Here is a 23235-nt window from a genome sequence, read left to right on the forward strand (position 1 = left end):
CAAAAAGGATCTTGCTGGGATTTATGTCATAGAGTGTTCTTCCTATGTTTTCCTCTAAGAGTTTGATAGTTTCTGGTGTTACGTTTAGATCTTTAATCCAGTTTGAGCTTATTTTTGTGTATGGCGTTAGGGAGTGATCTAATCTCATACTTTTACATGTACCTGTCCAGTTTTCACAGCTCCACTTATTGAAGAGGCTGTCCTTTCTCCACTGTATATTTCTGCCTCCTTTATCAAAGATAAGGTGACCATATGTGTGTGAGTTTATCTCTGGGCTTTATATCCTGTTCCATTGAAATATCTTTCTGTTTTTGTGCCAGTACCATACTGTCTTGATTACTGTAGCTTTGTAGTATAGTCTGAAGTCAGGGAGCCTGATTCCTCCAGCTCCATTTTTCGTTCTCAAGATTGCTTTTGCTATTTGGGGTCTTTGGTGTTTTGATACAAATTGTGAAAATTTTTGTTCCAGTTCTGTGAAAAATGCCACTGGTAGTTTGATAGGGATTGCATTGAATCTGTAGATTGCTTTGGGTAGTAGAGTCATTTTTACAATATTGATTCTTCCAATCCAAGAACATGGTATATCACTCCATCTATTTGTATCATCTTTAATTTCTTTCATCAGTGTCTTATAATTTTCTCCATACAGGTCTTTTGTTGCCTTATGTAGGTTTATTCCTAGATAATTTATTCTATTTGTTCCAATGGTAAATGGGAGTGCTTTCTTTATTTCACTTTCAGATTTTTCATCATTAGTGTATAGGAATGCAGAGATTTCTGTGCATTAATTTTGTATCCTGCTACTTTACCAAATTCATTGATTAGCTCTAGTAATTTTCTGGTAGCATCTTTAGGATTCTCTATGTATAGTATCATGTCATCTGCAAACAGTGACAGCTTTACTTCTTCCTTTCTGATTTGGATTCATTTTATTTCCTCTTCTCTGATAGCTATGGCTAAAACTTCCAAAATTATGTTGAATAAGAGTGGTGACAGTGGGCAACCTTGTCTTATTCCTGATCTTAGTGGAAATGCTTTCAGTTTTTCACCATTGAGGATGATGTTGGCTGTGAGTTTGTCCTATATGGCCTTTATTATGTTGAGGAAAGTTCCCTCTATGCCTACTTTCTGCAGGGTTTTTATCATAAATGGGTGTTGAATTTTGTTGAAAGCTTTCTCTGCATCTATTGAGATGATCATATGATTTTTCTCCTTCAATTTGTTAATATGGAGTATCACGATGATTGATTTGCGTATATTGAAGAATTCTTGCATTCCTGGAATAAAACCCACTTGATCATGTTGTATGATCCTTTTTATTTGCTGTTGGATTCTGTTTGCTAGTATTTTGTTGAGGATTTTTGCATCTATGTTCATCAGTGATATTGGCCAGTAGTTTTCTTTCTTTGTGACATCCTTGTCTGGTTTTGGTGTCAAGATGATGGTGGCCTAGTAGAATGAGTTTGGGAGTGTTCCTCGCTCTGCCATGTTTTGGAAGAGTTTGAGAAGTATAGGTGTTAGCTCTTCTCTTAATGTTTGATAGAATTCACCTGCGAAGCCATCTGGTCCTGGGATTTTGTTTGTTGGAAGAATTTTAATCACAGTTTCAATTTCAGTGCTTGTGATTGGTCTGTTCATATTTTCTAATTCTTCCTGATTCAGTCTTGGCAGGCTGTGCATTTCTAAGAATTTGTCCATTTCTTCCAGGTTGTTCATTTTATTGGCATAGACTTGTTTGTAGTAATCTCTGATGATCTTTTGTATCTCTGCAGTGTCAGTTGTTACTTCTCCTTTTTCGTTTCTAATTCCATTGATTTCAGTCTTCTCCCTTGTTTCTTGAGTCTGGCTAGTGGTTTATCAATTTTGTTTATCTTCTCAAATAACCAGCTTTTAGTTTTATTGATCTTTGCTATCGTTTCCTTCATTTCTTTTTCATTTATTTCTGATCTGATTTTTATGATTTCTTTCCTACTTCTAACTTTGGAGTTTTTTTGTTCTTCCTTCTCTAATTGCTTTAGGTGCAAGTTTACATTGTTTATTCGAGATGTTTCCTGTTTCTTAAGGTAGGATTGTATTGCTGTAAACTTCCCTCTTAGAATTGCTTTTGCTGCATCCCATCGGTTTTGGGTCATTGTGTCTCCATTTTCATTTGTTTCTAGGTATGTTTTTTATTTCCTGTTTGATGTCTTCAGTGATCACTTCGTTATTAAGTAGTGTATTGTTTAGCCTCCATCTGTTTGTATTTTTTACAGAACTTTTCCTGTAGTTGATATCTAGTCTCATAGTATTGTATTCAGAAAAGATACTTGGTACAATTTCAATTTTCTTAAATTTACCAAGGCTTGATTTGTGACCCAAGATCTATCCTGTAGAATGACCTTTCCTGGAGAATGTTCCATGAGTACTTGAGAAAAATATGTATTCTGTTGTTTTTGGATGGAATGTCCTATAACTATCACTTAAGTCCATCTTGTTTAATGTATCATTTAAAGCTTGTGTTTCCTTATTTATTTTCATTTTAGATGATCTGTCCATTGGAGAAAGTGGGGTGTTAAAGTCCCCTACTATGAATGTGTTACTGTCGATTTCCCCTTTTATGGCTGTTAGTATTTGCCTTATGTATTGAGGTGCTCCTATGTTGGGTGCATAAATATTTACAACTGTTATATCTTCTGCTTGGATCAACCCCTTGATCATTATGTAGTGTCCTTCTTTGTCTCTTCTAACAGTCTTTATTTTAAAGTCTATTTTGTCTGATATGAGAATTTCTACTCCAGCTTTCTTTTGGTATCCATTTGCATGGAATATATTTTTCCATCCCCTTACTTTCAGTCCGTATGTGTCTCTAGGTCTGAAGTGGGTCTCTTGTAGACAGCATATGTAAGGGTCTTGTTTTTGTATCCATTCAGCCAATCTGTGTCTTTTGGTGGGAGCATTTAGTCCATTTACATTTAAGGTAATTATCAATATGTATGTTCCTATTCCCTTTTTCTTAATTGTTTTGGTTTTGTTATTATAGGTCTTTTCCTTCTCTTATGTTTCTAGCCTAGAGAAGTTCCTTTAGCATTTGTTGTAAAGCTGGTTTGGTGGTGCTGAACTCTCTCAGCTTTTGCTTGTCTGTAAAGGTTTTAATTTCTCCATCAAATCTGAATGAGATCCTTGCTGGGTAGAGTAATTTTGGTTGCAGCTTTTTCTCCTTCATTGCTTTAAATATGTCCTGCCAGTCCCTTCTGACTTGCAGAGTTTCTGCTGAAAGATCAGGTGTTAACCTTATGGGGATTCCCTTGTGTGTTATTTGTTGTCTTTCCCTTGCTGCTTTTAATATGTTTTCTTTGTATTTAATTTTTGACAGTTTGATTAATATGTGTCTTGGCATATTTCTCCTTGGATTTATCCTGTATGGGAGTCCCTGTGCTTCCTGGACTTGATTAACTATTTCCTTTCCCATATTAGGGTAATTTTCAACTATAATCTCTTCAAATATTTTCTCAGCCCCTTTCTTTTTCTCTTCTCTTCTGGAACCCCTATAATTCGAATGTTGTTGTGTTTAATGTTGTCCCAGAGGTCTCTGTGACTGTCCTCAGTCCTTTTCATTCTTTTTTCTTTATTCTGCTCTGCAATAGTTATTTCCACTACTTTATCTTCCAGGTCACTTATCCGTTCTTCTGCCTCAGTTATTCTGCTATTGATCCCATCTAAAGTATCTTTAATTTCATTTATTGTGTTGTTCATTGTTGCTTGTTTCATCTTTAGTTCTTCTAGGTCCTTGTTAAATGTTTCTTGCATTTTGTTTATTCTATTTCCAAGATTTTGGATCATCTTTACTATCATTATTCTGAATTCTTTTTCAGGTAGACTGCCTATTTCCTCTTCATTTGTTAGGTCTGGTGGGTTTTTATCTTGCTCCTTCATCTGCTGTGTGTTTTTCTGTTTCTCATTTTGCTTATCTTAGTGTGTTTAGGGTCTCTTTTTTGCAGGCTGCAGGTTCGTAGTTCCCGTTGTTTTTGGTGTCTGTCCCCAGTCTCTAAGGTTGGTTCAGTGGGTTGTGTAGGCTTCCTGGTGGAGGGGACTAGTGCCTGTGTTCTGGTGGATGAGGCTGGATCTCATTTTTCTGGTGGGCAGGTCCACATCTGTTGGTGTGTTTTGGGGTGTGTATGTACTTATTATGATTTTAGGCAGCCTCTGTGCTAATAGATGGGTTTGTGTTCCTGTCTTGCTAGTTGTTTGGTGTAGGGTGTCCAGCACTGTTACTTGTTGGTTGTTGAGTGAAGTTGGGTGCTGGTGTTTAAATGGAGATCTCTGGGAGATTTTTGCCATTTGACATTATGTGGAGCTGGGAGTTCTCTTGTGGACCAGTGTCCTGAAGTTGGCTCTCCCACGTCAGAGGCACAGTACTAACATCTGGCTGCAGCACCAAGAGCCTTTCATCCACATGGCTCAGAATAAAAGGGAGAAAATGTAGAAGGAAAGAATTAGTAGCAGTAGAAAGAAAGAAACAAAGAAAGAAACAAAGAAAGGAGGGTGGGAGGGTGGGCAGGAGGGAGGGAGGGAGGGAGGAAGGAAGGAAGGAGGGAAGGAAGCAAAAAGAAAGAAAAAAGATAAAGTAAAATAAACAAAATAAAGAATAAAATAAAGTAAGATAAAATAAAATAAAGTTATTAAAATAAAAAATAAGACTTCCCTGGTGGTGCAGTTGTTAAGAGTCCACCTGCCAATGCAGGGGACACGGGTTCATTCCCCAGTCCAGGAAGATTTCACATGCCATGGAGCTGCTGGGCCCATGAGCCACAGCCGCTGGCAATGCGTGTCTGGAGCCTGTGCTCCGCAATGGTAGAGGCCACAACAGTGAGAGACCCGCATACCACACACACACACACACAATATACACACACACAAAAAAAAATTATTAAGAAAAAAAATTTAAAAAAACAACAAAAAAATGGACAGATAGAACCCTAGGACAAATGGTGGAAGCAAAGCTGTACAGACAAAATCTCACACAGAAGCATACACACTCACAAAAAGAGTAAAATGGGAAAAATCATAAATGTTACTCTCAAAGTCTACCTCTTCAGTTTGGGATGATTCATTGTCTAAAGGAGGGAGGGAGGGAAGGAAGGAAGGAAGGAAGGAAGGAAGGAAGGAAAGAAAGAAAGAAAGGAAGGAAGGAAGGAAGGAAGGAAGGAAGGAAGGAAGAGATAATGAAAGAAAGAAAGAAAGAAGATACAGTAAAATAAAATAAAGTAAGATAAAATAAAATAACGTTATTAAAATAAAAAATAATTTTTAAAAAAAGAAAATAAAAGGATGGATAGAACCCTATGACAAATGGTGGAAGCAAAGCTATACAGACAAAATCTCACCCAGAAGCATACACATACACACTCACAAAAAGAGGAAAAGGGGAAAATATCATAAATGTTGCTCTCAAAGTCCACCTCCTCAACTTGGGATGATTCGTTGTCTATTCATGTATTCCACAGATGCAGGTACATCAAGTTGATTGTGGAGCTTTAATCTGCTGCTTCTGAGGCTGCTGGGAGAGATTTCCCTTTCTCTTCTTTGTTCGCACAGCTCCCGGGGCTCAGCTTTGGATTTGGTCCCTCCTGCGCCTGTAGGTCACCGGAGGGCATCTGTTCTTCGCTCAGACATGACGGGGTTAAAGGAGCAGCTGCTTCGGGGACTCTGGCTCACTCAGGCTGGGGGGAGGGAGGGGTATGGAGTGTGGGGTGAGCCTGCGGTGTTAGAGGCCGGCGTGACGCTGCACCAACCTGAGGCATGCCGTGCGTTCTCCCGGGTAAGTTGTCCCTGGATTCCGGGACCCTGGCAGTGGCGGGCTGCACAAGCTCCCTGGAAGTGGGGTGTGGATAGTGACCTGTGCTCACACACAGGCTTTTTGGTGGTGGTAGCAGCAGCCTTAGCGTCTCATGCCCGTCTCTGGGGTCCGTGCTTTTAGCCGCGGCTCACACCTGTCTCTGGAGCTCCTTTAAGCAGTGCGCTTAGTATCCTCTCCTTGCGCACCAGGAAACAAAGAGGGAAGAAAAAGTCTCTTGCCTCTTCGGCAGGTCCAAACTTTTCCCTGGACTCCCTCCTGGCTAGCCGTGGTGCACTAACCCCTTGCAGGCTGTGTTCAAGCTGCCAACACCAGTCCTCTCCCAGAGCTCCGACCGAAGCCCGAGCCTCAGCTCCCAGCCCCACACGCCCCGGCAGGTGAGCAGACAAGCCTCTCGGGCTGGTGAGTGCCGGTCGGCCCCGATCCTCTGTGCGGGAGTCTCTTCGCTGTGCCGTCCGCACCCCTGTGGCTGCGCTCTCCTCCAGGGCTCCGAAGCTTCCCCCTCCGCCACCTGCAGTCTCCACCCGCGAAGGGGCTTCCTAGTGTGTGGAAACCTTTCCTCCTTCACAGCTCCCTCCCACTGGTGCAGGTCCCGTCCCTATCCTTTTGTCTCTGTTTATTCTTTTCTCTTTTGCCCTACCCAGGTACGTGGGGAATTTCTTGCCTTTTGGGAGGTCTGAGGTCTTCTGCCAGCGTTCAGTAGGTGTTCTGTAGGAGTTGTTACACGTGTAGATGCATTTATGGTGTATCTGTGGGGAGGAAGGTGATCTCCGCGTCTTACTCTTCCGCCATCTTCCCCTCTTCCTGACCGTTTGCATTTTAACTGCAAAGTGACTGCGAGCGACTTTCTAGCAGGTAGTCCACTGACTGCACATTGAGAACATTGCTCTACAGTATTTCATAGACGTGCTAAAGTTAAAAATTTGGGTTCATGATTTATGGCATTCTAAGTTAAGAGAGCAAATAGGGCTTTGCTTTCTCAACACTAGAGATCCTTACAATCTATTAAAGGTAATGGCTACTGTCCATGAATCCATCGTAAAACTAGTTTGTTCTTTCTTCAACCAGGCACTAAGCATAGACTACATGCCCAGGGTCTTAATGTTGCTGAGGAATTCCCACCCCACCTTTTCTTGTTTTAATTACCTTGATCCCCTGAATAATAATCTCTGCACACATAACAGGCACACAATACATGAACTACCACTTTAATTAATTTGGATCCTCTGATAACACAAAAACTAAGCCTTGTAAATGTAACAAGAAATAAGGAAAATTTCTAAGAAACCAGAAAATATACTGATTTAAAGCCAGAAGTCCAGTAATATAGATGTAGATGTAAATGTAGATGTAGATGCAGATGTAGTGTATCAGTCTGCTAGGGCTGCCAAAGCAGAATACCATAGATTGTGTGGTTTAAAATATAACAGTTTATTTTCTCACAGTTTTGGATACCAGAAATCAAAGATCAATGTGCCATTGGGATTGGATTCTGGAGGGACTCTCTTCCTGGCTTCTAAACAGTGCCTCAGCCCTTATCCTCATGTGGCATTTCCTCTGTGTTTAGGTAGAGGAAGCAAGATTTCTCGTGTTTCTTCTTCTTTTAGACACCAGTCTTATCAGATTAGGACTCCACCCTTATGATCTCATGTAACCTTTATTACCTCCTTAAAGGCCCTGTCTTCAAATGTAATCACATTGGGAGTTAAGGCTGTGATAGATGAGTTTTGGAAATCTATAACATAGATATACACACAGATATATATTTATATGTAGCTTTACATTTTAGACAGAAGCTCTACATATTTTAGTTTATTTTAGTTTTACAACATTCCGTGTTTCTTCTATAAATACTGTTTTATGTTAGGTGCCCCTCTTTCTTAAATCTTTCCCAGGAGATACATATCTAGACCAGAGATAATATTTTATTCCGATGTGTGTCCCTACAGTTGTGCTGGAAAACACCCTCTATTCTTTTTTCATAAAGGATATGGGAAAGGCAAACTTTTGTGCCTTTGAATATTGGAAAGTACCTTAATTTTGTCCTCACTCACTTGAGTGATTAGTCTTGGAAAATGGCAGACTTTTGTTCTCAATTGCCATTTTATACAAAGGGAGCTGAGACTCTGAGAAATTGATGTAATTGCCCAATGTCACTTCAGTGGGAAGAAGTGGATTCTAGAGACAGAACTCAAACCCTAGTGTTTGAACTAATTTATTCATGAAACATTCATTCTTTTACTCAGTTGGGACTTGTTGAATATCTATTATTTTCATGGTTCTATTGCAACAAAGATAAAGATTTTTCTCTAATGCTGAGAATGTTATAGTATAATTATGGACACACAATGTTCTCCCTTTATTCTTTCACTTTTCCCACCTTCCAACCAAACAGAAGTGTTACTTACCTTCTGTGTCCTGCATTTTCCTGAGTCCACGCACTGGAACATGCATTCCAACACCTCCCAATCCAGCTACTCCTAAAATCTAAGCTTGACCTTCAAGTCTCCATGTTTCCCATGCGGCCTCTTCTCTAACGTGGAAATCCTCTCTCTCTGCCATATCCTCAAATACTATTTCTACTGCTCGGATCACTATCACTTTCTCCTTGCCCTTGCATGTATGAATTTATAACCTCGCTGAATAGACAAAACCTGTAATAACTTACCCATGTCTAGTCATTTTTTCCCCACCCGAGCTTAGCAAGCCCCCTTCCATATGCATCAGCTGCCTAGTGTCTTTAATCCATTGCTACTTCACACTCCCTCATCTTCTTCTCTGTGAGAACAACAGTTTCTCAGACATGCTTCTCCTAAAATAGTTGTTGCTGCCATTATCTGTCCATGGTCACTGCTAGCTGTCTTTAAAACCCCTGATTTATATTATATCATATTATATTATATTATATTACTATTTTCTGTAAGGTACAGTAGACTTTATTCTCCTTAAAAGTAAGATCCTGGGTTATATTCATCTCTCATGATGTTAACAGTATGTAACATTTAGAAAGCACTTGAAAAAATATTTATGAGTAAGTGAATTGATTACTATTGACATATATGAAAAAATTCTTCAGTGTGACATTCAAAAAAAAAAATCTGAGTACTAGCAATAACTTAGAGGTATCACATAAATTCAGTGACAAAATGTCCTTTTATTAGTTAAACATTTTCCCTGTCCTGCTCTCCATGATTGAGTATGGGGTGAACACCTGCTGATTTCCACCTGGCAAAGCTTCGATGATGAATGAATATATTTTTTATAGCATTAATTACAGGGCTTAAGTTTTTCTATTCAGAGCCAGAGGCACTACACATAGCAGATAGAAGTTGGAGCTTATAATAATCCAAAAACTATCACTAAAGAGAATTCTTGTGTCAAAAGTAAGTATGATGTTTTAGAAAATAAGTATGCTACCTGCCAAGATGTTCATAGGAAACACTGTCATTTCATCTTCAGAAATAATTGAAGAAAATATTTTTCAACAAATATTTATTGAACACTTGTTATGGACAATGACCCAGGTGACTTTTGAACAACTCACTTAAGCATTAAATAGAGTCCATCCTTCACATGTAGGAACTAAAGTGAGATTAACTGACTTGGCAGGATTTACAGAGCTAGTTCATAGCTGCAGAAAAATCAAGTTATTTACAAAATAACTATTTAACTTTCTTTTTAATTAATCAGCAACCATTTCCTACTCTGTGTTGTAGTTATGCTCTTAAGAAGTTATGGACGCACAGACACAGAAAACAAGCTTATGGTTACCAAAGGGCAAAGACAGGGGAAGGGTATATTAAGAGTTTGGAATTAACAGATACACACTACTATATATAAAGTAGATAAACACCAAAGACCCACTGTATAGCACAGGGAATTATACTCAATATTTTGTAATCTGAAAAAATGGGTACATATGTATGTATAACTGAAACACTGTGCTGTACACCTGAAACTAACACAACATTGTGAATCAACTATACTCCAATTTTAAAAAGTTGTGGAGCAGAAACCTGTGAGTGAGCAGCTGGGTCTTCTGGGGATCTCTGGAGTATGATTTGTGATAAGAAATGTTACCAGAGATATTACTGTGGAGTCACAAGCTCATATTATTAGCAAGTAATTTCGGTCCAGGACTCATCAAATCCCATCGATTTTGCTTCTCTCCTGCTCACGAGCTTTGAGTTTTCATCCCACACTCTGATCATCACAGAAATGCATGCTTGAAGGAAGGGACATGCCAAGATGAGCTGGTCTTCTCTCAACATGTGAGTGCATTTATCAAGGTGTGTGTTTTAGTTTGGGTTCTCACGTGGAAGCAGACTTTGAGATAAGGATTTAAACCAAGGAATTTATTTAGGAAATTATCCTGGTAGCAGAGAAGTGAGACAGGTAAGAAAGGAAAGCCCATGTGCATTAACTCATATTACTTGCTGAGGGTGATCCCAAATAGGGACCTGCACAAAACAGTCCTCAGAGTTATCCAAGATGAGAGGCGAGGAAGCTGGAGTATTGATTTTTCATTGGTTGAGGGCTGCTTCTGGGTCATTAATATCCAGATACCTCCAGCTGACCCAGTGCATGGGGTGAGACTGTTCATATGGTCAGAAGCCTTCAGGCAGAAAAGCACATGTGCTTGAGGTAGGAAGTCAGCTCTGTGCCTGGCAACAATTTGGGGAGAAGGGTGATATACCACGTGCATTTCCATCCACTTTCATTTACTTCTGTTTGAAAGCTGATCAATAGAATCATTCAGATCCGGGTACCCCAAGGCCCTCTTCCATTGCAACTTCATTCCATCAAAAATCATTCAGAACATATTCATTGAGATTCTATGCCAATCTGATCTCTCTGTTGGGCATTGATTCTGTAAATGTGAATGCATACATTCTTGTCCTGGAGACAGGAAAATGAGAACACACCATTTTACTAATCTTTACCTGACATCTCATGCTGCAGTGGGACACTGAAGAAGAAGACATGAATGCTTTCAGAGAACACTTGGATGCTTTTGTTGAGTTTACATTCAAACTGAGTCTTGGAACATAATTAGAGATTTCCAACATGCCCAGCTGAAAGGACATTTGAAATGGAGATCGAATTGTTTGTTAATACATAAAAACTCTGTTCAAGAACTTATACAGCAGGATTTCAGACCAGAAAAGGAGTCAGGAGTGAAGTTATTAGGGTACTCAACACCACAGCAAGAAAGTGAAGTATCAGCTAAGATAATTGAGAGCCTCCTGAAGATTAAATTTGAGCAGCGTGAATGTAGCAAAGACTTCCTGCCTCAGCTGCCTCATTTGGAAGATTAAATGAAGAGATTTCAACCAAGTTGACCAGTTTGGATGCTAAAGCCTCAGACCAGATTTTAACAGTGATATAGTCTCATCTACAGCGGGGTCAGTGGGGGTAAAGTACAGGGGGCAACATTTAGATATGTTTAATTCATAGAAAACTTGTTTTTGTGTTTTATCAGACTGATTGAATTCAGGTTTAGTTCTTGCAATTTATTAGCTATGTAAACTTGAGCAGATTAATTGTTCTTTCAGTTCTCTCATTGGTTAGGTAGAGAAAAGAATGTCATTAACCTCCTAGGGATGTTGAGAGGATTGTATTAAAAACTCCTCATTTATCATGTGGCACCTGGCACTCAGTGAGTGGTTAATAGATGTCAGATAATGCTCTTATTGTCAGGTAAATTATTATCCTATTTGTTTCCACAAGAACTATCATAAATAAAAAAGTCAATTACAATGTGCACATTAATTACACATTGGGTAGAGTATTATTTTCTCAACTAATTCTAGTTCTTTCTAATCAGACACAACCATACAATTGTATAATCATATATCAAATTAGTAGAAACATAATGTAACTTCATTAATGTATTTTTGCTTAATTATGAAAGTACAGAATATTTTTCATTGTTGGTATAAAAAATTAACAGTTAATAGATCATTAAAATTCCTCAACATGGTGATAAGCTGACCATCAGTGGCTCACCCACTTTCCCACATAAAATCCTTAAGAAAAAATAAATACTTAAATTTAATTGCATAATTAAGAATTTTCTGGATTTTCAAAATAATTCAGAATTGTTTAATATTCAATTTTAAACTAAAAGTTTTTGTTTTATCACAACGGCTATGAATCAAGGGTATTTAAATGATTTGATGGTTAAGTAAGTTCCTACAAGCTCAATTCCTTTACTTATTTTTACTCTGACTCTTTTCAGGAGCTTTAACAAGATATATGTATATCAAAATATTAATAAAATGGTCCTTGCCATTGACATAGAAATAAAAGACTCAGAAAAGAAAGAAAAAGCATGAACTACCAAAGAAATAATATATGTATAAAAAAGTATCAGATGTGGTATAGTTTTAAGGTAGCAAAAAAAAAAAAAATCATATGACCATCTCAATAGACAGAGAAAAAGCATTTGGCAAAATTCAACATTCTTTCATCATGGAAACTCAACAAATTGGGTATAGAAGAAAGGTACTTTGGCCATATATAACAAACCTATGGCTAACATCATATTTGACAGTGAAAGGCTGAAAGCTTTTCTTCTAAGACCAGGAATATGGTAAATGTACCCAATCTCACCACTTCTATTCAACACAGTACTACAAGGACTAGACAGAGCAATTAGGCAATAATTAATTACTTAATTATTTAAAAATTAAAAGGCATTCAAATTATAAAGGAAGGAGTAAAATTGTCTTGTTTGCAGATTACCTGATCTTATATAGAGGAATTTCTAAAGACTCACTAAAAAAATGTTGGAATTAATAAATTCAGTAAAGTTTCAGGATACAAAATCAACTATAGAAATCAGTTGCATTTCTATACATTAATGGTGAGCTATCTGAAAATGAAATAAAGATACAATCCCATTTACAATTGCATCAAAAATAATAAAATAAGAATAAATTTAAACAAGGAGGTGAAAGATCTGTACACTAAAATATATAAGACATTAACGAAAGAAATTAAAGAAGACACAAATAAATGGAAAGATATCCCATGTTCATGGATTGGACGAATTGATAATGTTAAAATGTGCATACTACCCAAAGCCATCCATAAAGTAAATGTCACTCATCAAAATTCCAATGGAATTTTTTCACAGAAATAGAATAAGCAATCCTAAAATGTGTATAAAACTGCAAAATATCCCAAGAAGCAAAAGGAATGCTGAGAAAGAAGAACAAAGCTGGAGGCATCACACTTTCTAATTTCAAACTATATTACAAAACTGTAGTAAATAAAACAGTATGATTTACAGCATAAAAACAGACACAATGGAATAGAATCAAAAGTCCAGAAATAAACCCATGTGTATACAGTCAACTGATATTTGAGAAGGGATCTGGAAATAGTTGATAAGGAAAGAAGACTCCTTAATAAATTGTTATGGGCAAACTGGATATTCACTTGCAAAAGAATGAAATTGGATCCCTATCTTACACCCTACATAAATACTAACTCAAAATGGATTAAAGGCTTAAATGGACTAAAGATCTGAAACTATAAACCTTCCAGAAAAAAAAACACAGAGAGCAAACTCCTTGACATTAATCTTGGCTATAAATTTTTGTGTATGACATAAAAAGCACAAGCAACAAAAGCAAAAATAAATAAGTGAGACTACATCAAACTAAAAAGCTTCTACATGGCAACAGAAAAAATCAGGAAAATGAAAAACCTATGAATGGGAAGAAATATTTGCAAACCATATTTCCAATGCAGGGTTAATATTCAAAATGTATAGGAAACACAAACAACTCAATGCAAAATAAATAAATAACCCAATTTAAAAAATGGGCAAATAACTTAATAGACATTAAAAAAAGAAAACAGACAAAGGGTACCAGCACAGCCCTAGACACATGCTTGAAAAGCCCTCATGCATTTGCCCTTTCTACAGGGCACACATCTTGAGTTCTAGCCCACCCTGTCAGATGTCTGCTGGCTTTCATCCAGAGATTGAAGAACAAAGGTGCTAAATAAATACAGAAGAAAATAGAAAACATAATGAAAGAAATTATGCTTAGTAATATTAATAGAGAGCAGTATATATTTCAATGCAAAAACATTCAACAGAAAAAAATTAGTTTGTATTAATAAAGTATATACTCAATAGTAAAACTATAACAATAATTAAACTTTAGCAAGCCGGTTAGAAAATCAGCAAAAGACTTGAATATACAGTTCATCTAGAAAGTAAAACATTGCAAATAACCACATCAAAAGATATTCAATTTCATTAGCCATCAGAGAATTACAAATTAAAATCATGACAATATAACACTACACACTTTTTTAATGACCAAAATAAAATATACTGACAGTGTCAAATGCTGGTGAGGATGTGGAGAAACTGGATTTTTTGTACATTGCTGGTGAAATGTAAAACAATACAGCCACTCTGGTAATCAGTGTGGTATTTTGTTTTATAAATTTAAGCCTACATTTAGTATACCACTCAGAAATCACACTAAAGGTAATTTATCCTAAGGAAATGTAAGCTATCCTAGGGAAATGTAAGCTTACATTAAAAAAAAAACAAAAACAAAAACCTGTACACTAAATTAGCTTTATTTTAAGTGGACAAAAACTAGAAAAAAACCCATATGTCTTTCAACAAATGAATGAATAAAAAGCCATGGCACATCCAAATAATGGAATACTACCCAGCAATAAAGTAGAAAACCATAATTTAAAAAGATACCTGCACTCAAATGTTCACTGCAGCACTATTTACAATAGCCAAGTCATGGGAGCAACCTAAATGTCCATCGACAGATAAATGGATAAAGAAGATGTGGTATGTATGTATACAATGGAATATTATTCAGCCATAAAGAAGAATGAAATAATGCCCTTTGCAGTAACATGGATGTACCTAGAGATTATCATACTAAGTTAAGTAAATCAGACAGAGAAAGACAATATTATATGATATCACTTATAGTGGAATCTTAAAAAAAAATGATACAAATGAACTTATATACAAAACAGAAATAGACCCACAGACATAGAAAACAAACTTATGGCTACCAAAGGGGAAGCAGGGGCAGGGATAAATTAGGAGTTTGGGATTAACATATACACACTACTATATATAAAACAGATAACAAGGACCTACTGTATAGCACAGGGAACTATATTTAATATTTTGTGATAACCTATAAGGGAAAAGAATCTGAAAAATTATATATATATATATATGTGTGTGTGTGTGTGTATGTATAACTCAATCACTTTGCTATACATCTAAAACTAACATAACATTGTAAATCAACTATACATCAATTAAAAATTAAAACCAAAACAGGTAGAATGGAAAATTTATTCATACAACAGTATGAATAGATCTCAGGGAATTATGTTGAGTGAAAAAGCCAATCTTAAAGGGTTATATATTTTATGATTCCGTTTATATAACTTTTTCTAAGTGACAAGTTAAGATAGAGAATAAATCAGTGGTTGCCAGGGGTCAAGTTTGGGGAAAGAATGCAACTATTAAAGGTTGACGTGAAGGAGTTTCTGTCTAGTGATGGAAATAGTGTATCCTGATTTTGGTGATGGTTACTCAAACCGACACATGTGATAAAATTTCATGAAGTGTACACACACAAACAAAAGTGCATAAATACTGACAAATATTGAATAAAGTCTGTACCTGAGTTATTAGAAAGACACTGACATTAGTTTCTGGTTTTGACATTGTCCTATGATTTGATAAGATATTATTATTACTGGGGGAAGCTGGGTAGAGGATACATTGGAACTCTCAACTTTGGGAACTTTTTACATCTTAAATTACTTCAAGATAAAAAGTTATCAATGAAAACACATGGTAAACACTAGAGAGTCTAATAACCCATTTGGTATAATTGAGCATTTATTCTTTTTTAACTTGAAATATAACTGATATACATTGTATTAGTTTAAGGTGTACAACATAATGATTTAACATATTTATATATTGCAAAATGATTATCACAATAAGTTCAGTTCTCCTCACATAGTTACAAATGTTTTTCTTTAAGAATCTCAATATTTATTCTTAAGATCTCAATATCTATTCTTAATTAAAATAGGGAGGGTGGAGGGAGAAAAGGGTGAAAGGACAGAAGGAGGAAAGCAATCAGAGGAGAAGGAAGGAAGAAACTCAAATGGGAATAGAAAGAAACTATCCTTTGATAAAGATTGTCTTGTAAAACAATACCCAACATCATATTAGGACCCAGATTCTCAGTACATAATTGGAATTTGTGAATAAATCAGGGAATTCAAGGTCAAGTGAATTTGGTTCTTATCCTAATAATGTAGTTCACTAAGTCAGTAATTATGAGAGAAACTCGACCTGAATCTTAGTTTCCTTAACTGAAATTGGTGAGAATAATACTGATATTATGAGGTTGCCATGAGAATTAAAACACGTGTGGGTCCACAGTGTAGACCCACTAAGTCCTGGTACTCTAAGAGAGCATTTGAAGAAGTTCAGCTGTATAAAATTAAATTTATATGTCTCTTAAACAAATTATACTGCATTAACTAGAGAATAATTTTCTCTCTTTCTTGCTCTCTCTCTCTCTGCTGTTTGACTTTTCACCTTCTGCTTGTTTAATATTCAGAAAAATCTTAGATTCTAGTCATTGTTTCCAGTTTACATGGAGAAAACTGAAGAACAAAGAAGTTAAATAATTTCTCCAGTATCATTGTGTTAGTAAGACAGAAAGCCAGAATTTCAACCCAGGAGCTAGTTACTTTCTACCAGATATTGAAGTGCGCATATACATTCTAATGAATATAGGAAAGGTATACATTCTAAAATGATCCTAAATGCCAAAGGCTATCTCAAAACTGCACAATTAGTTGAAATCTATGTTCTTATTGTCCCGTGAAATTCATTTTTATAGTAAGGTTCCGACGTTAGTGGTATCCAGGTAGAATGGGAAAAACTTTACTTAGCAAAAGTTACTTCTTGGATTTCTCCACTGGCTGTGAATTCTTCACTTGCCAAGATTTCTTGCACTGCCCCATATTCATCTCTGCAGATGTGATGCTTCAAAGCCTTGCCTCTGAACACAGAATAGCCAGTAGGGCACAGATGCTCTCTGAATACAAAGTGAGTGATTCACATGAGTCAGCGTTAATGGGAAATCAGTACTGAATCAGAGGAAAGTACCACAAGGACTCAGGATGGAGGATGGAACCGCACAGGGAGCCAGGATTAATGCAGCCAAAGGAAGATGGAGAATGAGGTGAGAACTCCTTAAAGATCTTCCCGTATAAACCTTATCTCAAATCGATGGAGCATGATATTTAAATTGATTAAGCATGCAAAAAAATCTCTGCCGGAGATGGCACTGCTATTTGTATTTTTCACTAACCTTTGAAATATTCCCAGAAAAACCCTCCTTCCACTCTGCTGCTCCCAGAGTCCCACTCAGCGTACACAGGAAATTGAAAATTAATATCCAAACAGTGTTGAGACCTGTTGAGTTTCAAAGCTGAAGTTACTGCTTAGGCTTGATGAGGAAATTACTGGATGGAAATTTAAATGAAAAGAAGAAAAGTAGTCATAACTTATCACTGAATTTTTATGCAAGAGTAAGCAATTGTTTAGGTCTCTTTTAATTTACAAACTTAACTGTTTATTTGTAGTCACCCGAAAATTTAAATACGAGGAAGAATCAGTGTCTCTTTATATGTCTCATTATTTAATTTCATCCCCAGGTCTTCAGAGTTTGCTCCTAACAGTAGGTAATTATTTGCACATAAGGACCATAAAAAAGAAGACATTTCTAGAAAAGTAGACCTGGTTTCCCGTCTGTGTCTTCTTTCAGGACAAGGTTGATGGAATACTTATCTTTGCATCCTCAGAACCAAGCACAGTGCTTTGCATATTGTGTAAACTTTTTTGAAAAGTTGATTAAGGAATAAAATAAACTGTAAAATAGGCCTCACTGACTTTTATAAAGGCTGCAGAGTATTGACTACTTCAGGGACCATGTGTGCTGAATTTCCTGTTATCAATTCAGCATCGCCACTGTCCTTCCCAAGGCCACCTCTGCATTGTAGAAAAGAAGACAGGAATTGTATTTTCAATAGGATTTTGGGTTGAGTTGGCTGGTATGAGGAATTGCCTTTGGGGTGGGAGGCTGAAAGAAAGCAGAGGTCACTACTGTAGGACACAGTCACAGCTACACAAGTAGTTTCCAACACCCTTCTGGAACCAGCCATTTCCTGCTGCAGGCTGATATGTGAACAGTTGTGATCCCACCTGAGATCTTCCCAGATCCCCACTGCCCCAGCTCTTCAGACTTGGCACACACATCGAATTTCCAAATTAAAGTTATCAATACCTGGTATACCTTGACTCCAAGTCCAAGAATATACTATTTTCCTGAACAAACCCTGGTTCCACGGCCATTTTCATCATCAGCCTTAGAACCATAGTGTCCTGTATATTAGCACTGAAACCTCTTTAACCCCTCAGTTCCTATGAGATCTCGGAGGCCAGCTGGTGGCGCCAAGACTCTTGACTCAGTCAACAGAAATCGAGCCATTCTCGAGACGAGGGATGCTCTGTGCTGTTCTCCTGCTATCTTTTCAGCTCCATCCTTCCTCTTGAACTTCCCCAACACAATCCTCCCACAGAGAATTCTTAGGGAGAACTTTTTATACATTCGGATTTTAATGAAACATTGACTCTTCCCCTATTTATTAGAACATTTGTAGACTTCAGTGAAGAGTGAACATTCAACAACAGGCTATGTACTAATTGGCTTGGAGGGGGCCCACACTCCTTTTTTGTTTCCAGGTCATATTTTCAACATGACTTTCAGCCTCACATTGAAAAATAAAATCCATCAAGTTGTGTTACAGTCTAGTCATCTTCCTCTTAGCTGTTGTCATCAGGAAATCCCGCCCCCAAATTCACAGGTAACATTGGCATCAGGGCGTCAGCATTTCTCTATATCTTCACAACTTCCCTCACCCCAAAGTGTAAGTACTCATTCTGGAGCACATTCAATGCCCTGTAGGTTTAAAGTCTCAATTTCCTCAATTCCAAAAGATGTTTATCTACACATCAGTGAACCACAATCCCACAGTGGCAGGAATTCCTCATTTTCAGAAGGATTCCAACCTTAAATCTTGCAGGGCTCTCTTTGGTCACCACCATCAATAACTCCATATCTCTCACCATATTATACTCAATATGCCTCTGCTTTAACTTTAGGAAGACATCTGGTCCTCAAAGTATACTCTTTTCCCCCTCCTTTGAGTTTCTTTCTGATTTGGCTGCTTTCTGGATCCAGTTTGGGCTCCCCGCCCCACCATATCTCCCACCTGGGCTGCAGTGAGGATTATAATCATAATTCCATTGTGTGCAACATCCAGCAAGGTGTGAACGCTGCCCAGCAGCTTTAAGTCCACACCCAGCTCCTGTTCTCAGGCTGCTCTAGGTCACGGCTTTGGGATTTTTCTTCTTTATGTTTCTAGTGCCTAGAAAGGTTACTAACATGCACTATGTATTCGCTGACTATTTTGCTGAATTCAATGAAGATCATTTTAACAGTTTTCTAAAATGTTCTCTCTCCCCACTAACACTCCCACCCACACAATCTCAAGAAGATGAACTCTCCTCCTCCTATGATGAGAAAAGAGAGCTTTTTGACAGAACCCCCCGACTTCAACAACTATACATTTACATGGTAAGTATGAGTCTCAATTTAAGAAATATGTGTAGGAAAACACGAGTTTTGTTTGTTTTATTTTTTTCTGTAATCAACTTAATTTTGTGTTGCTGGGTGGGCAGGAACATTATTCTCAGACATTTTGAAGCCACCAGGCTCACTTGGTCTGACCTGAGTTTTAAGGCTGTGGGTGAGGTCTCTACTGCAGCCCTTGACTCCCAGGCTGGCTGGCCCTGGGACAGGTGTGGTGTCTGCCACGTCATCTTTAGCTCAGTGGGCTGCATCTCCTACCGCAGTTGGGACCAGTGGAAGAGCTGAGAGCCCCTGCTGAGGGCTGCCTTCCTGGTGGTCATTGAGCATCCCGGGTGTCCTACAGGGCAGCCCCACTGCACACAGGGTTCTCAGAAGTTTCTTCCATCCCTCCACCTGGGAGAATCTTTTTTAATTCTAAGCGCACCTTATTTCCTCATACACCTCTATCTTCAGTGGATCTAGGCTTTTGGAAACAGAACCCAGAATAACTTTCTTCTCAATTTTGAAGAACAGTGAATGTTGCTTGATTAACCAGGGAAAATGAAGGGAAGAATATGTGGAGAAGGCAAAAATGAATATCTCAAAAGTAACTATATGTGGTAGTTTACCTAATAATAACTAAGCTCATCTTTCCTTCCCTTTCTTCTGCTAGAAGAGGTTCCGTGGTCACCATCTGTGGCCTGGCCTCACCTGGTCTCGGGAACTCTCCCTCAGCCCCACCCTGGGGGGTTGCTCATCATATGTAAGCCATTTCTCTTCCATTCCACCCATCTCTCCATTTCTACTGGATTGTTTCTTCCAACATGTTTATACCTACACAAGGACGTCCAGCTTTAAGGCAGCTTTCCTTGACCATGTCCACCCAATGCTGTGTGTCCTTTATTCCCTCTACAGCTGCATGTTCAAAAGAGAGGTTGACTTTTCCACCCTGCCTTTCTCACCATGCGGTCACCTTGACGCACTGAACTAACCTTGCCCAGGTCAGTGACGGTGCCCTAAAACTGCTGAGAATCTTCTATCTCTTGTTCACTTGACTTCACTAAGGTCTCTAAAATGATTAAGTACGATAAAGGACTTTTTATCACTTGACATGTTCGGCTCCATTATCAACTAAAGCAGCCATGTCCAGATTTCTTTTCTGCATCTCTGGTCCCTTTTCCCTCAGGCTTTGCATGAGGTCTTATTTCCCTGTTCATCCCACAAGTGCTCCGTGATCCAGGGCTACAGCCACCTCTGTTTTGCTCACCATATGCTTTTCTCATACAACTTACAGACACAAGTCCAGATGGTTTTCTATAACAATATTTACTGATTGCACAATAATAGTTAAAATACTGAGAATCCCTGATGAAATCAGCTCCTCATATTCCTTTTTCATGATAATTATTTCCAACATATTTATTCCCTATCAATACTAAAGCCCATTTTCAAATTCTTTTCTTATTTTAAAAATAGTTTGCATAAGTAATAATTGACTATATTTTCAAAATAAAAAAAGCAAAATCATACAGAAGTTTATAGATTAAAAATGTAAGCTCCCAATTACGATCCCTGCTTGCTCTTTTTTACTCACTCAAACTACTCCACTTACCCAATCATTGACATTTAATGAATGACAAAAATATCTGTGCTTTTAAATGCATACTATATATTTATTTATATGTGTACACTGTGTGTGTGCTGTATATGGGTTTCATAAAAGAAACCTCTCTACATACATGTCATCCTCAAAGAGGGTACAGACCTGCTGGAATTCTAATACCATAGCCTGTGATGGTGAACCAATAGAAATTTATCATTAATATGTGTTGGGTTTTGCTATATTTGCATTTCAATAGAACTGTATAATGATTTTTTTCAACTTTAAAAAGTATTTAAAAGATGTCCTATCTCTACATCTCATTGTTTAAATCCCTCCATGTATAAGAAAGGAAAGTTGAGTCTAGGGCTTAGCAAAAGAATCCATACCCTTCTTAAGAAACCTGAACAAGAAAATGGAGCTTGGTGTGCAGAGAGCTGGGCTGATTCCCATCAGATGTCTTGGAGGAGACCTGCTTCTGGGACCAGTTACCCTAATGCAGAAGAAACCAGGGCTCCCAGGTGTCAAGACATCTCATTGAGGATTTCCCATTGTAGAGCAAAAACAGTTATCAGGCTGACACTCAGAAACGGGTTCCGCTGGGAGAAGCTGTGTGTCCACAGCAGACAGGCTCTCCCTGCAGGAGGATTACGGCTCCAGCTCTGTTCACCAGACTCCCCGCCTGTGCCAGGGAAACCCTGTTCTACACCAGGGAAATCCCTCCCTCAGTCTCGGCGGGAATGCTACCACTCCTGGTCCAGTGTTACCCACGGGAGGAGAAATTACTAGAAAAGCAGTCTCTGCTGTAATCCTTGGATAGTTATCATAATTAACTACTAAAGGAAAATAAAACTGCAGAAATGTCTATTTGTTTTACTGAAAGCAGATCATAAGTAGGCTTTATTTAACAAATGCATAATTTTTGGCATGCTTGGTGATATGACTATGATCATTGAGAGGAGCTAAGATATGAAAAATAAAGGTTGAACTTGGCTTTCCTTCTTCAGGGACACCTGGGGCTACAGATTGTTCAAGGGAGCCATAGTTTTGTATAGCCACAGGGCAGTGGCTCAGCCACAGTCACTGCTCATGACTGGGAGCGCCTGTGCCCAGGTATCAGGCCTTTCCATTTCTAAGCCTCAGTTTACCTCTCTGTAGAAGTGGGGTCAGGAAATGTGTGTGAGTCAGACTCAGTGCACTGTTACTCAGGATTCTATTACAAATCAATATAAGGGTTAGAAAATGGAACCTCGGAACTCGGCCAAAGTCTGTCATTTGGGGCTTAGATCTGAGTCCCATGGTATTATGTATGGACTTCTAGAATTTTCCTGGAGTAGGGCAGGGTTTTGATTTTCCCAGAGTCAGGCAGCAAGGCAAGTCTGACAGTGATGATGGTGAGGCAGCTCTGAGAACACGAGCCTTTGCCTTTGCATTAACCTGCCCAGTTGTTCCATTTAGAGCAGAAAGCCACATCTTAAACCCAGGAATGAGGCTGGAGGAAGAAAGCTGTCTGGGATCACCCTCTGAAATATGATTTCATAAGTTACAACAAGACTGAGAATAAAATGTATGAGGCAAGGGCGCAGTCTGGGGCTTTTGTATGCCCTTAGGAATTATATGCTCAGTGGTCAGTCTGAGCCCTGCAGACAACAACCCAGTGGCTCCAGCCACTTCTCAGAACTCTGCCCTCACCCTTACCACTCTGTCCACAAGCTCAAGCCACAGCTGCCATTGTCCTTTATTCCTCCTTTTGCCTCTGTCTGGCTTTAGGGCTTCATATTTACTGAACTCTCGTCTGGATATATTATGACTCAGGGGTCTCATGCAGAGTTTTTTCTTTCCCTTTGTACATTGTCTCAGATCAAATGACATCTTGGAAAACTTCTCTCCAACCTTCACTTACTTATTTATTTACATCTCCCTTCCACTAGTGTACGAGTTCCAGGAAATCATAGATTCTGTCTTGTCCAGTGCCTACTGCCTACTTACAACAGAATCTGGCACTGAACCATGAAAGACAGAGTAGTCCTGCCTATGCAATGAGGAAGCAATGGGGAAGGGGTAAT

Source organism: Delphinus delphis, chromosome 9, assembly GCF_949987515.2.
Source record: "Delphinus delphis chromosome 9, mDelDel1.2, whole genome shotgun sequence".
Taxonomy (NCBI): Eukaryota; Metazoa; Chordata; class Mammalia; order Artiodactyla; family Delphinidae; genus Delphinus; species Delphinus delphis.